Source organism: Glycine max, chromosome 19, assembly GCF_000004515.6.
Source record: "Glycine max cultivar Williams 82 chromosome 19, Glycine_max_v4.0, whole genome shotgun sequence".
NCBI lineage: Eukaryota > Viridiplantae > Streptophyta > Magnoliopsida > Fabales > Fabaceae > Glycine > Glycine max.
In genome coordinates this window covers 26,287,799-26,303,484 of record NC_038255.2, presented here as the reverse complement: position 1 = coordinate 26,303,484, position 15,686 = coordinate 26,287,799, and positions in this window count along the sequence as shown.

Genomic DNA, 15,686 nt, shown 5'->3' with positions numbered 1-15,686 from the left:
TCTCCTTCTGATGGAAGCTTGCTTGTGGAGCTTCTATGGAGGCTAGATCTTTGAGCTTCAATGAGGTCCTTCAATGGTGATTTTTCACCATAGAGATGCAGCGGAAGGCAAAGGAGAAGAGGAGAGGGGAGGCACCATCCACTAGGGAATAAGCCAAGGAAGAAGGAGCTTCACCACCAAGAATTGCCTTGGATAAGAAGCTTGAAGAGGATGCTTTAATGGAGGAAAAGAAAGAGAGAAGGGGGGAGCACGAAATTGAAGGAATAAAAGAGGGAGAGAAGTGGAACTTTGAAGTATGTCTCACAAGACTCTCATTCATCAAAGTTACAACAAGTGTTACACATGCTTCTATTTATAGACTAGGTAGCTTCCTTGAGAAGCTTTCTTGAGAAAACTTCCTTGAGAAGCTTCTTTGAGAAAACTTCCTTGAGAAGCTAGAGCTTAGCTACACACACCCCTCTCATAACTAAGCTCACCTCCTTGAGAAGCTTCCTTAAGAAGATTCCTAAAGAAGCTAGAGCTTAGCTACACATACCTCTCTAATAGCTAAGCTCACCTCCTTGAGATGAGAAGCTAGAGCTTAGCTACACACCCCCTATAATAACTAAGCTCACCCCCATGACAAAAAAAAAACATGAAAATAACAAAAAAAGTCCTTATTACAAAGAAAACTCAAAATGCCCCGAAATACAAGGCTAAAACCCTATACTACTAGAATGGCCAAAATACAAGGCCTAGACGAAGGAAAAACCTATTCTAATATTTACAAAGATAAGTGGGCTCATACTTAGCCCATGGGCTCGAAATCTACCCTAAGGCTCATGAGAACCCTAGGGCCTTTCCTTGGATCTCTAGCCCAATCTACTTGGAGTCTTCTAGCCAATGCCCTTGCGGGGTAGGATTGCATCACCTTCACTCCTCCCCCTATTTATAGGAAAATAGGGGAGGAGCTTGCCACCCAGCTCACCCAGGCGAGCCAAGTTGCTTCCTCCAGAAGCAACCGCCTTCTGGAGGAACATCCTGGAAGGCCCAAGTGGGCTTGGTTGCTATTTGCACCACCTTTCGTAACGATACTTGTTTTCTTTCTGTAAGGTTACGAAACCTTACGGGTCATGTAATTACTCCTTTTTTAGCTTTCGGAATGTTACGGAAACTCACGGATTGCGTGACAATACTTCCTTTTGATTTTCGGCAGGTTATGGAATTTCACGGATTGTGTAACAATGCTTCCTTTTGATTTCCAGCATGTCTCGGAACTTCACGTATTGTGCAATAAAGGGTGCCAAGTACCTCGAAGCGGTCAACCAAAGGTTGCATGCCATCAAACAATAGTCCTTGGACGAAATTAGGGTATGACAGTGTCGTACAAAGATTGGCATGAAATGTTGCCTTTTGCCCTGCATGGGTACCGAACCTTGGTACGAAATTCTACTGGGGCAACACTGTACTCCTTGGTTTATGGGATGGAAGCAGTGCTCCCGTTTAAGGTAGAGGTCCCTTCCCAGAGGATACTAGCAGAATCGGGCCTAGAAGAATCAGAGTGGGCTCAAACACGCTACGACCAACTCAACCTTATTGAAGGTAAGCGTTTGACGCCCATGAGCCATAGGCGCCTGTATCAACAAAGGATAAAGAACGCGTTCAACAAGAAGGTGCGCCCCCACAAGTTGAATGAGGGGGACCTTGTGCTGAAAAGGGTGTCCCACGCTGTTAAAGAAAACCGAGGTGATGGAAGCTTGCTTGTGGGGCTTCTATGGAGGCTGGATCTTTGAGCTTCAATGAGGTCCTTTAATGGTGATTTTCCACCATGGAGATGTAGCGGAAGACAAAGGAGAAGAGGTGAGAGGAGGCGCCATCCACTAGGGAATAAGCCATGGAAGAAGGAGCTTCACCACCAAGATGAGCCTTGGATAAGAAGCTTGGAAGGATGCTTCAATGGAGGAAAAGAAAGAGGGAGAGAAAGAGAGAGGGGGAAGCACGAAATTGAAGGAATAAAAGAGGGAGAGAAGTGGAACTTTGAAGTATGTCTCACAAGACTCTCATTCATCAAAGTTACAACAAGTGTTACACATATTTCTATTTATAGACTAGGTAGCTTCCTTGAGAAGCTTTCTTGAGAAAACTTCCTTGAGAAGCTTCTTTGAGAAAACTTCCTTGAGAAGCTTCTTTGAGAAAACTTCCTTGAGAAGCTAGAGCTTAGCTACACACACCCCTCTAATAACTAAGCTCACCTCCTTGAGAAGCTTCCTTGCAAAAATTCCTAAAGAAGCTAGAGCTTAGCTACACACACCCCTCTAATAGCTAAGCTCACCTCCTTGAGATGAGAAGCTAGAACTTAGCTACACACCCCCTATAATAGCGAAGCTCACCCCCATGACAAAATACATGAAAATACAAAAAAAAAGTCCCTACTACAAATACTACTCAAAATGCCTCAAAATACAAGGCTAAAACCCTATACTACTAGAATGGCCAAAATACAAGGCCTAAACGAAGGAAAAAAACCTATTATAATATTTACAAAGATAAGCGGGCTCATACTTAGTCTATGGGCTCAAAATCTACCCTAAGGCTCATGAGAACCCTAGGGCCTTCCCTTGGATCTCTGGCCCAATCTACTTGGAGTCTTCTATCCAATGCCCATGCGGGGTAGGATTGCATCATTCCCTCCACCATGGAAAGGATTTGACCTCAAATCCCGAGGTTCTTCATACTCTGGGCTCCTTCCCTCGACACATGTAAAAAGAACAAAAACATATGTATTAGTGGTGTTTGGTATGTTGAAGTAAGGTAAGGTTTGAAAACCCATTTCCTGGGCATCTTCCCATGAAGGAACATGGTTCCTCACCAACTCAATGAGTGGTGCTACAAGTATAGAAAAATATGGGACAAACCTTTTGTAAAAGTTTGTTAAGTCATGGAAGCCCCAAATTTTTCTCATACTTGGTGGAGTGGGCCACTCAGAAATGACCTTTATTCTCTTAGGGTTCATGGGAACCCCTTGATCACTATTTGAAAAATTAAGAAAAGTAACGCAATAAAACATACCTTTTTCTGTATTTTCATATTGATTATTCCTACCAAAAAGTATGACAAACCTAAGGTGTCCTATATAAGTACCTAAGTTTGTATTGAAACTAAAAATAAGAACAAACCTACCTAATGGGTCCCTATGTACACACACCATGAAGATGTTAGGTGTACGAGTGATTTTACAAAAGAGGGTTGCACCACTCAAAACATTCATCATACCACCTATTTTAGGGACTTGGTGCCTAATAATACCTATTTTGGGCACCAACAAAGCACAAGGATTTAAGCTCTTGCGAACCAAACCCTCATCCAACAACTTCTTTACTTGAGGAATAAACTCAAGCCCAAGAGGTGTGGCAATGCTAGCAAGTGTCTTTTTACAAAAGAGAAAATGTGGAGGTTGTCTAAGAGGGAAAGTTTCTTTAATGTTTGTCTTTATTGTAAAATGAGTTTCCTTCTTAGCTAACCTCTTATAGGAGACACTTACCTCCTTACACTTTTCTTTAACCACTAATGGTTGTCCATCTTCTTGGGGGTAGATTTCTTCACTAGATTCTTCCCCTTTTGCTTCTTCACTTTCACTAGAGGAAGGTGAAGTAGTAGCCTCATCTTGGCTACTATAAATGTCTTGGCCCCTCATAATCATGGTTTTTGTGGTGGGGAATTGAGAAGTAATGTGTCCTCTTCCAAGACATTTAAAGCACTTTATAGAGCTAGTTTTCTCTTGCATACTAGCCTTAGGGGTTTGCTTTTCTATTGTCTTCCCCTTATCATCTTTGGGCTTAGAAGGTGTCACCCCTAAGATGCCTTGACCTTGGTCTTTCTTTGGATAAGAGTGAGAGCCATAAGATTTTGAAGTAGACTTCTTTTTAAGTTGTTGCTCTACCCTTATTTCCCAATCTAAGTTTAGCCTCTACATTGTCCTTCCCATGGAAGTATGAGAGTTTAATGTTAGCCTCTTGAGGCTTTCTTTCCTTTTCTCTTCTATGGGAGTGAGGTCTAAGATATGACCTATGCCTTTCTTCGTAATAGTCACGAAGTTCTTCACTTAGGCTTTTGCCAGAGTTATGACTACTATAGGAGGCATGTTTTTCTCTTTTCATTTCTTTCATTATTTTTCTTCTTTCTTCCTCTCTTATTTTCTTTCTTTCATCTTGACTTATTTCTTCCACTCTTTTTTTTTCCCTTTTCTTTTCTCTCTTGTTTTTCTTTGCATAACTTGAGGGAACTCAACTCATCTAAGATTCTAGATAAAGGGTCTTTATGACTAGTACCCTTGCCATTAACACTAGATGAATCATGACTCATGTTGGTTCCTAAGTTGTGGTTCTTTCTTGTTGGAGGTTTGAAAACAAAAGGTAAAAGAAACTATGGTTGAAACTAACCAAATAAACACTAAAAGAGGTGTGAAAGATAAGGTAAAAAAAACTAATTGGTAAAAGGAAAGCTATCTAGGCGGTTTGACAATAGAAGGTAAAGGAAATAAGCCATGAAAGTAAGCAAGAAATGTAAACTAGGCGAATCCTAAGAGTGTTTGGATGACCACATTCAAGGTTCCCAACAAAACACTCACTATCCTAAGGAAAAATTGCCTAAAATTATTACACACAAATGGAAGTTTGGTAACCTATTGGAGGCTCCCAACACACTTCCAATGAAAGGCCTTTTTGTTACAAAACTTGAAAGCAATGAAGGTAAGTAAATTGCAAATTACAAAATTACAAAACGGTCCTCAATTTTGGTGGTTATTCTCTCTTTGGTGATTCACTCAATTTGGAGTGCTTCTTAGTCCAATAGCTCTTAAGGTGGTTGGCCCCTTGCTTCTTGACTCAAATTCTTCAAGGGATGGCACCAATCCTCCTTCCAATTCCCTATATGGCAACCCACAAACAAGGAAACAAAGAGACAAGCAATAACCAAAGACCAAAAAAAATGAAATGAAAGCTAAACCAATGGAGTTTTAACAAGACAATTTTTCAAGGATTATTCAACAATTAAAGCAATGAAAAGGACATAGAAGCAAGCTAGGACTCAAAGAGAAACTTAGAATGGCTCTAGAGTAGAGTAAAAAAAAAGACTCAACAAACCTCTAGCTTTGGCACTTGTTTTCACAGTAATTTTCAATTGAAATTTCGGAACTAAGATTGATATAACATAGGCACCAATTATAGAATAAATTTTGAGCCAAAACTACAAGCACACTTCCCTTTCACTTTTTTTTTCCTGGATACTGATTTTCCTGCCAAATTGTGTTATTTTTCGTATTTTTTCCTTTTATCCAAATCACTTTTTTCTTTTTTTATAAATTTTTTCCAGATGTCTAGAAAATTCAGTAAAAATTTCAGCTCAAAATTCGAAGTAACAAATTCTCAGTAATTTTTACAAGTTTGTATGTCCAAGCTGCCAGCACCAGCGATTTGTTTCTTTAAGCATGGTATATTGATTGCCTTGGGCTTACTTTCAACCTTCCTATGTATGTTGAACTCACTAGGATTGTTTACCACAGTTTTAGGAGTTCAATGTTCACTTAGGATCAACATTTCAGCCAGCAATTCAATCACCAAAACTCAAATTCACAATAGACACAATCATAAGGAAACCTAAAAGTTAAAGAAAAGGTTCACAATCAAAGACTCTCTAAGAATTTTGCATGAACATGTTAAGGACTAATTAACATGAAATATTTGACTCAAATCAAATAATAGGCTAAAATAATTTCATACACTCATGAACAAATGAGTTAGACAAAGAAACAAGAAAATAAAATTCAGCACAACATAAGAAATCTTATGTGACAAGTTTCATGACTAGACATGACTTCTATGACAAAACTACAATAGGTGAACAAGTCACTCTAGATTTTTGAGGTTTTCTTCTACTTTAATATTTTTGTAAGAATTTTATGGTTTAGGTTTCAGCCACAAAAAATAACAAGACAAAACTCAAAGGAACCTAAACTCAACACAATTCATGGTTCAAGAACAAGAACAAGAAATTTGAACCATAGAAAATCAAATCTAGTTTCTATAGCAAGTTTAATCAGTGAAAACTCTAAAGAATCATGTTAAATCCATTTAGAACAAGACATATGAGGAGATACATGGAGAAAAATGAAGAAACAACAATGGAAGAGAAGGTAAAGAAAAAAAAATTAATGGAGGTTTAAGGAGCACCTACTTGAAGCTCTTGTGCTCTGATACCACTTGATGGAAGCTTGCTTGTGGGGCTTCTATGGAGGCTGGATCTTTGAGCTTCAATGAGGTCCTTTAATGGTGATTTTCCACCATGGAGATGTAGCGGAAGACAAAGGAGAAGAGGTGAGAGGAGGCGCCATCCACTAGGGAATAAGCCATGGAAGAAGGAGCTTCACCACCAAGATGAGCCTTGGATAAGAAGCTTGGAAGGATGCTTCAATGGAGGAAAAGAAAGAGGGAGAGAAAGAGAGAGGGGGAAACACGAAATTGAAGGAATAAAAGAGGGAGAGAAGTGGAGCTTTGAAGTATGTCTCACAAGACTCTCATTCATCAAAGTTACAACAAGTGTTACTCATGTTTCTATTTATAGACTAGGTAGCTTCCTTGAGAAGCTTTCTTGAGAAAACTTCCTTGAGAAGCTTCTTTGAGAAAACTTCCTTGAGAAGCTTCTTTGAGAAAACTTCCTTGAGAAGCTAGAGCTTAGCTACACACACCCCTCTAATAACTAAGCTCACCTCCTTGAGAAGCTTCCTTGAAAAGATTCCTAAAGAAGCTAGAGCTTAGCTACACACACCTCTCTAATAGCTAAGCTCACCTCCTTGAGATGAGAAGCTAGAACTTAGCTACACACCCCCTATAATAGCAAAGCTCACCCCCATGACAAAATACATGAAAATACAAAAAAAAGTCCCTACTACAAATACTACTCAAAATGCCTCAAAATATAAGGCTAAAACCCTATACTACTAGAATGGCCAAAATACAAGGCCTAAACGAAGGAAAAAAACCTATTCTAATATTTAAAAAGATAAGCGGGCTCATACATAGCCCATGGGCTCAAAATCTACCCTAAGGCTCATGAGAACCCTAGGGCCTTCCCTTGGATCTCTGGCCCAATCTACTTGGAGTCTTATATCCTATGCCCTTGCGGGGTATGATTGCATCACGAGGGAAGTGGACCCCGAATTATGAAGGGCCTTTCGTTGTTAAGAAGGTTTTCTCTGGGGGAGCCTTGATACTCGCTAACATGGACGACGAGGAACTGCCTTCGCCAGTAAACTCGGATGTCGTCAAAAGATATTATGCCTAAAGCGGCACTAAAATGGCCATTTCATTCGCATGTATAGGTTGATAGTGCTTGACCAAGAAAGGCCTAATAAAATGAGTATTTGTTCTTTTTCACCACTGATAGCGTTAGTCTTTGTTTTCTTTAAAATGTTTATTGCTTGGATCATAGGGGTGCCACGAGCGCGAATTTAAGGAAATAACCAAAAGTAAGAACATGCGCATGCATTTGCATTTTTTTATCTTGTAGGACCTACAGTAATGCTGCATGGAGCACGCAATCCAGGCCATGAAGAGAGGTAAGTATCCATGTTTTTTAAACTAGCCTTTAAAACAAAGAGTTAGCTCGCCTGGGCGAGCATACCCTGCACGAGTTAGATAAAATGGGGGGTTGGGGTGAGTTTTCTTCACCCAAAACTCCCCCCTCACTCAAGAACCCCATTTGTTCACGGAAACAGCAAGAGAGGTAGCCCCCCAAGCTTCCATTGCAAGGTTTTTGCTTCCCCTTTTGCATTTTGATTCGCTCCCTACAGGTAAGTGCACTTCCCTTTTATTCTTTGGCTCTCCATTGATGTATTTTAGTGCCTTAGTTGCTCAATTTTTGCCAATTTCATGAGACAATGTATGCTTGGATTTACGCTTGTTTGTTTGAATTGGAGGTTTGTGGGGGACGGCCTTAGGCCTAATGTGGGTTTTGAAATTATTGGGCACATCACATCGCCCCCATTCTTTTTTTCCCTCATACCTAAGGCGTGCCCACCAAGTGCTCGGTGAAATGCCTCAATCGAATTTGGGCATGGTTTTGTGAACTCTAGAGTGTAGAACTGACTTGTGGATATGGACAGGTTGTAGAGGTTAGAATAAGTTCCAAAATTAAGGACTTAGACCTAGGGTCCAAGCCTTTGGTTTTTGAGTGCAAGAAAGCATGAAGATGAAAGCATTGTGTTAGGGATTTCCCTTTAGGCCAGCAAACGATTTTTTGGGCTGCACCATGATGTTTGCGTTACACCTAGATGTTTGAGAATGTTGTTCATCATGCACATGTAGATGTAGAGTAGGTGGAAAAATACCTCACAAGATATATGTATGTTGCATATAGATAGCAAAAAGTGCCTCACCCAAATATATGTTTAGGTGGCAAGATACCTCACCAAAAAAACCTTGTTGAATTGAAATGTAATTTGAGTAGCAAGATACTTGAATACGCATGAAATGTAATTTTTTGGGTAGCAAAGATTTTTGGAATATGCGTGTGTACAAGTTTAGCAAAGGCATGCGTGTATATGATCTTTGGGTAGCAAAATACTTCAAGTATGTATGTGTATAAGTTTAGCAAAGAAATGCATGTATGTAATTTGGGTAGCAAGATGCTTTGAATGTGCATGAATATAGTTTTTAGGTAGCGAAGCATCTTCGTGCATGTATGATCATAAAAGTATGTATGTGAGCTTGCCCTAAATTGAAATTGATGTTTGTGTTGGAATCAGTTGTATGCCATTTTTACTTGGTCAGCCTTTAAAATGACACTTCCTTGTAAATTGACTTTCCAAACGTTTGTCTTCGCAGGAAATGGCTCCTAAAAAGCTTTCCACGAAGAGGTCTAGAAAGGAGGCCGCAGGAGAAGGCTCCAGTACCGCCTTGGAATTTGATAATCACCGGTTTTGGAGCACCGAGCACCACCAGCGCTTCGAGGTCATCAAAGGATGGTCGTTCCATAGAGAGAGGTGCATCCAGCTCAGGGAGGATGAGTATACGGACTTTCAGGAGGAGATAGCTCGCAGACGTTGGACGTCGCTGGTGACTCCCATGGCTAAGTTTGAGCCTGAGATAGTCATAGAGTTCTACGCTAATGCTTAGCCCACAAAGGAGGGAGTGCGAGACATGCGTTCATGGGTGAGGGGTCAGTGGATTCCCTTTGACGCAGATGCCCTCAGCCAGTTCCTGGGTGACCCGCTAGTTTTGGAGGAAGGCCATCAATGTGAATTCAGCCAGAGGAGGAACAGGGCCGACGGGTTCGACGAGGAGGCCATTGCCCAACTGTTATGCACACCGGGGCAGGATTTCGCCCGGACCGCTGCAGGGAGGCGGGTGCGGATTATGCGCACTAGCATGACCACTTTGACCCAGACGTGGATGACACTGCTGCTCAACAATGTCTTGCCTAGCGATCATAACTCCGATCTCCCTCTGCCTAAGTGTCAGTTGGTGTATGCCATTCTGACACGGATGAGCGTCCACGAGGCCCAGGTGATTGCTGATGCCATCTATTTGTTTGCAGGTACGCCACCCACCAGGTACCTTCTGGACCCGGATAAGTCTAACATGGCCCTGGGGTTTCCGGCTCTGATCACAGGCCTCTGCCAATCCTTCGGAATTTAGGTCACCCCCAACAAAGTGATCCGACCACTGATCACCCGAGCCTTCATTGAGAAGTACTGCACGCCTAGGTAGACACAGGGTGACGCACCTCAGGGCACGGGCGCACCGCCACCACCTCGGTAGGCTGATCCGGCTGAGCCACTGGGCATGGAGCAGTATCTACAGCATTTGGTTCGCCAGCAGGCAGCCAACCATTGCGAACATGTGCAGATACACGAGTGTCTTTACCATTTCAGCCGCAGTTAGCAGGGGCAGAGTTCCACCCCTTTTGTATGCCCTACCCCGGAGCAGTTTGCGGCTGAGGTCGCATGGCCGGGAGACTGGCCCGATGCCTAGGCAGGGGGGGAGCCTGCAAGATCCCCCGGTGGGATGGATGAACCCCGCATGGACGAGGATATGACTGACCTGTTCGATTTCCTGGGGGGAGCGGAGCCACATGACCGTGGGATCCCCAGACTCGTATTCTTTTCAGTTTTATGTTTCATCATTTATCATTTGTATAACTTGAGGGACTAACGTTTGTTTTTGTTGTTTCGATTGTCATTTGTTTTGTGCATACATTTTGTTTGGATTGTTGCGTTAGTGCTTATTTCGTTATTGTCGATAATATTTGTTGAAATTCTGGAACTGTGTAGAGTTTTCATTTAGGAACGTCATCCTAAAATAAAATGAACAAACATCGTGATAACGCCAAGAATAGAGAAAGAAAGACACGTTGTGGACAAAATGTCATATCTGTATATAAAGAAAAGAAAAGAAATTTTTGTATATAAACAATGTGTGAAAAGAAATTCTTGTATATGAGCAATGAGTGTATATAAAGGAAACTTTTATATGAAACAATGAGTGTATATTGAAAAGGGGAAAAAAATCTTTGAAAAGGAATAGAGATTTTATATAGACCTTGTCGATATAGAGAGAAAGAGTTTTTCAATGCGTGTGTATATAGAGAAAAAAGTTTTTTTCGTGTAAAGGAACGTAGGTGTACAGAGAAAAAAGCTTTTCTCATAGATAACGATGGATGTATAGTTTTTTTGCAAACATGCATAAGAAAAAATGAAACAAAAAGAAAAGAGAAAGAAAGACCTCAAAGGTCGGCATGTTATGGTCATAAGGAAGCACAAATCATTCGTAGAGAGCAAACATATCTTTTGGAAACAAGAAATTGATGCTAAGAGTTTATTTTCCAAAATAACCGAGATAAGAATGGATGGATTCGTTGAACCAATGAAAGAACATAATTTGGAAACGTTGGGTCTACTTGCGTAAATCCCAAGCCTTAGTATCATAATGCCATAAACTGGATGCTTGAGTACCCACCTAGCTGTATGCATGAATAATTTTGCGCGTTATTTCCAAATCATCATTGTTACGCACGCCTCGTGGAAATAATATGGGAGTTTAACCTGAAACCGGCACTCTGACACATGAATTTGTTTTTCCCCAAATATCAAAATCGGGGACGCGTAGTGAAAAGACCATGTTGAGACACAACCTTAAGCTACCTTGAACCTTGGCCCATGAAGAGAATCCTCATCCTTCCCCCCGAAGAAGAGGACAGCAAAATCTCCTCAAGGGAGAGCGAATAACGAATGCTAAAACCCGAATTCCCAATCAAAGATCGAAAAAAAGGGAGAGAAAGAAATGAAAAGGAAGGAATGAAAAGAAAGAAAAGAAAAGGAAAAGAAGGATTCCTGATCAAAGATTGGAAGAAAGTAAAAAGGAAAAGATCGGAGGAAAACAGAATAATTCTCGATCAATAAAGGAAACCAAGAAAGAGAACAGAAGGTCTTCGGACCAGATAAATTTTCGGCGAGGTAAATGACCGCCGGTAAAGGGAAAACCCATTTTTGAAGTGGTTCTTCCTTTGGGATTGCCATTCAAGCTCGCTACCAACTGGTGATGTCCCGCCCCACATAAACAAGGAGGAAAGACCGAAACACCTAACTTCCTCTCCAAAAACACTACCATCGAGAAAATCCTATTGGTCCGTGATCGCGCGTGTAATCTTTTGGTTCGATAAGAAATCATGTGCAAAATAAAGTCATGGTGCAGCTATGGTTTGGAATTAGGGTAAAACACTTACCTGTGTGAGTTTTTATATACTATGAGTGATTTTATTCCCAGTTTCAGTTTGACTTGACATTTCCCATGAATGTTCATTTAAAAGCTAAACGTTGACATCCTTCCCTTCATTTTTGGTTACAAGGAAAACTATTTTGGCATAAGCATATTGTTTCTCTAAAATATGGTGCTCTCGTAAATGATTTATTTTTCCTTGCTAAAGCATGTTCGCCTTTTAGGTGAAAGAACCCAGTGGACCATTCGATCCTAAAGTCAAATCTTATTCGGAGCCCCATGAATTGATTGCCTAGCGTTGTTCATGCATCCTCCACCATCGAGTCCGGAGCCCCACGAATTGATTGCCTAGCGTTGTTCGTGCATCCTCCACCATCAAATCTTATTCGGAGCCCCATGAATTGATTGCCTAGCGCTGTTCATGCATCCTACACCATTGAGTTCGGAGCCCCACGAATTGATTGCCTAGCGTTGTTCGTGCATCCTCCATCATCAAGTCCGGAGCCCCATGAATTGATTGCCTAGCGCTGTTCATGCATCCTCCACCATCGAGTCCGAAGCCCCATGAATTGATTGCCTAACACTGTTCGTGCATCCTCCACCATCAAATCTTATTCGAAGCCCCGTGAATTGATTTCCTAGCGCTGTTCATGCATCCTCCATCATTGAGTTTGGAGCCCCACAAATTGATTACCTAGCGCTGTTCGTGCATCCTCCATCATCAAGTCCGAAGCCCTATGAATTGATTGCCTAGCGCTGTTCATGCATCCTCCATCATCAAGTCCGGAGCCCCACGAATTGATTGCCTAGCGCTGTTCGTGCATCCTCCATCATTGAGTCTGGAGTCCCATGAATTGATTGCCTAGCGTTGTTCATGCATCCTCCGTTATCAAGTACGGAGCCCCAGGTAAGGGGAAAATACAGTTTTTGTTATTTTCCCAATCGGTTCCTTCACCAAAAAATGTGTATACGTGTATATTATGTTATTTTTTGTTTTGTGTTGTTCAGAGAAAAAGAAGGAGAGACGGGAGTCAATTATTTCAAATCATTTTGGTTGGAACTATTGTAATTAAGATCAATTAAATCCCCATGATGGGCAAAGGATGGCCTTCGGGAATCATCAAAGATTAATTACGGAAGAGGCTAAGACGAACGAAATCAGTGTTTTATCTTTACTTTCCTCCTATCTTCGATAAAAGGTAAGTAAAGAGGGGCAACTGTCATACCCTAATTTCATCCGGGGACCATTGTTTGATGGCATGCAACCTTCGCTTGACCGCTTCGACGAACTTGACACCCATCGTTAAGCAATCCGTGAAGTTCCGCGACATGTCGGGAGTCGAAAGGAAACATTATTGCGCAATCCGTAAAGTTCCGTAACATTCTTGAAGCCGAAGAGAGGATGGTTGCATAATCCGTAAGGTTTGGTGACATTACAGAAAGAAAACAAGTATCGTTACGTAATTCGTGAGGTTCCGTAACGTTACGGAAAAAGAATCAGCAAAAAAGGGGGGGGGGCAAGGGGTGTATTTAGTAAAATGGGGGTGCAAATAGCAATTTTCATATCTGGGCCCTTCTAGACGTTTATGGGCATTTTCTTGGTTAAGGTGGAAGCAACCTAGCTCGCTTGGGCGAGCTGGGCGGCAACCACCTCCCCCGTTTTGTTAAAAAATGGCTTCCGGGACTCCCGTAATGCTTCCGTAAAATTCCCATAACCCTAAATAAGCATATTTCACTTAATATGGGTGAAAATGAAGAGAAAAAAAGAAGAAAATCATGTCCTATAGGCTTCCGTAACTTTTCCATAAATTATGAATGAAGGGGGTGAACTAATCAAAATGGGAGGTGCAAATAGCAATTTTGAAATTTTGAATTTGGGCCTTACAGAGTATTTTCGGAGCAGGATTGCTTCTGGAGGAAGCAGCCCAACTCGCCTGGGCGAGCTTGGCGACAACCTCCTCCCCCTTTTTCCTATAAATAGGCATAAGTGGACTGTTCTAAGGGTCACTGATTCCCTTGGCTATGCATTTTAGCTGTTTTGGGTGAAAAAAATTATTTCCGTGAAGAAAATCCAAGCCGAGGTGCTTCCGTAACGCTTCCAAGAGGTTTCTGTATGCAAATCCGTGAAGGTTTTCCTCCGTTCTTCACCGTTCTTCATCCGTTCTTCGTTCTTCAACGGGTAAGTTTCCAAATCCGAGACTTTTAATTCATTTCTTGTTTTTTGGCTTTCATCTTTATTTCGTTCAATTTCAGTTTCTTTTTCTTCCGTTTTTAACGAGCTTTAACCAATCGTTTAAGCCGTTTTCTCGCCTAATAAATGATGAAATGAATTTCAACCGATTATTTGCGTTGTAATCTCGTTTAATCACTGTTAAAACAAAATCTAACCGATCGTTCACGCTGTAACCTCGGTTAAACAAAAAAAAGCAAAATAATAATAAAATAATCGAAATATCTTTAAATAAAATGATAAAAAAATCGATCGGACGTTTTTCTTTGGAAGTTTCCTTGAATGAATTGACTAATAACCAAAGTGAAACTAAGGCTAAAATCAACTCACAAATCAAGCTTGTCCGCAGAAAATCACTAAAAACCGTTTTAAGGTCCAACGCCTTAAATGGTCCTCTTTGCTTTTATCGGTTAACATGGACCGCTCAAAAGCATAAAATCAACACATCACTTTACTGCCTTTTGAAAGAACTACGTAGGCCTGATTTCTTCTTCGATGGAGGATACATAGGAGCAAAAGGCCCGCTTTTGTCGACCTCAAAAATAAAAAGAGACAAAAAATTTAGGATACATGATTTCACGCAACTCTAAATCTAAGGCTGTTGTCCTTTGGGACAAATGCGAGAGGTGCTAATACCTTCCTCAAGCGTAAACATAACTCCCGAATCTGGAATATTCTTTATGACCAGTTTCCTTTGGTTTTTCTAACGTTTTCCTTTCAATAAACATTGGTGGCGACTCCACGCATTTCCCTCCCATGGAAGATGCACTTGTGAGCCTCGCCTTGCTCGCCTGCAAAAGGGTAGGTTGCGACACTCACTAAGCGCGCTGGTGCTGGCTTAGCCGTTGATGCGCGCTAAGCACATTGAGCTCGCTTAGCGGGATGACTCCTTTGGCACTTCTTCAAAATAGATCCTTTTTTCCTGAAATTAAAGAAAATTTAATTTAACATTAATTCCATGTAAAGAGGGTTCTACTGAGTAGAGATCAAAACAAAGCAATTTTATTTACAATCCTACCAAAAAGAACCATAAATTGGGAGATTTATATACATTTTGGAAAACTTTTCTATACAAAAGTTATTTGTAAATGACAACAAACAAAGTGCAATTCCTTTCTTTTTCTTTTCATTTTCCTCATGTTGGTTTAGTCTCATAAGTTCCATTTCGTGTTCCTGAAGCTTTCCAAAAAGAGTTGCAAGAGACATGTTAGTGAGATCTCTTGATTTTGCAATTGCAATTACCTTTGGTTGTCTTTCCCTGCTTAAACATCTTAGAACTTTGTTAATGAAATCCTTATTAGGAAATATCTTTCCTAATGATGCAAGATGAATAACTATATGTGTAAATCTCTTTTGCATATCTTGTATGATCTCATTTTGATTCATTCTGAAAAGTTCATATTCATGTGTTAGGGTGTTTATTCTAGATCTCTTAACATCTGTTGTTCCTTCATAGGTTACTTGTAATGTATCCCATATTTCTTTTGCATTCTTACAATTTGAGACTCTAAAGTATTCATCCATTCCTAATGCAGAGGTAATTATATTTTTAGCCTTTAAGTTATATTGTACCCTTTTTGTTTCCCCTTCATCCCACTGTTTCCTAGGTTTTTCTATAGTTGCATTTCCTACTACCATTGTGGGGATGTAAGGACCGGTTTCAATAGCTTCCCAGATGTTTAAATCTATAGCCTCTATGAAGATTT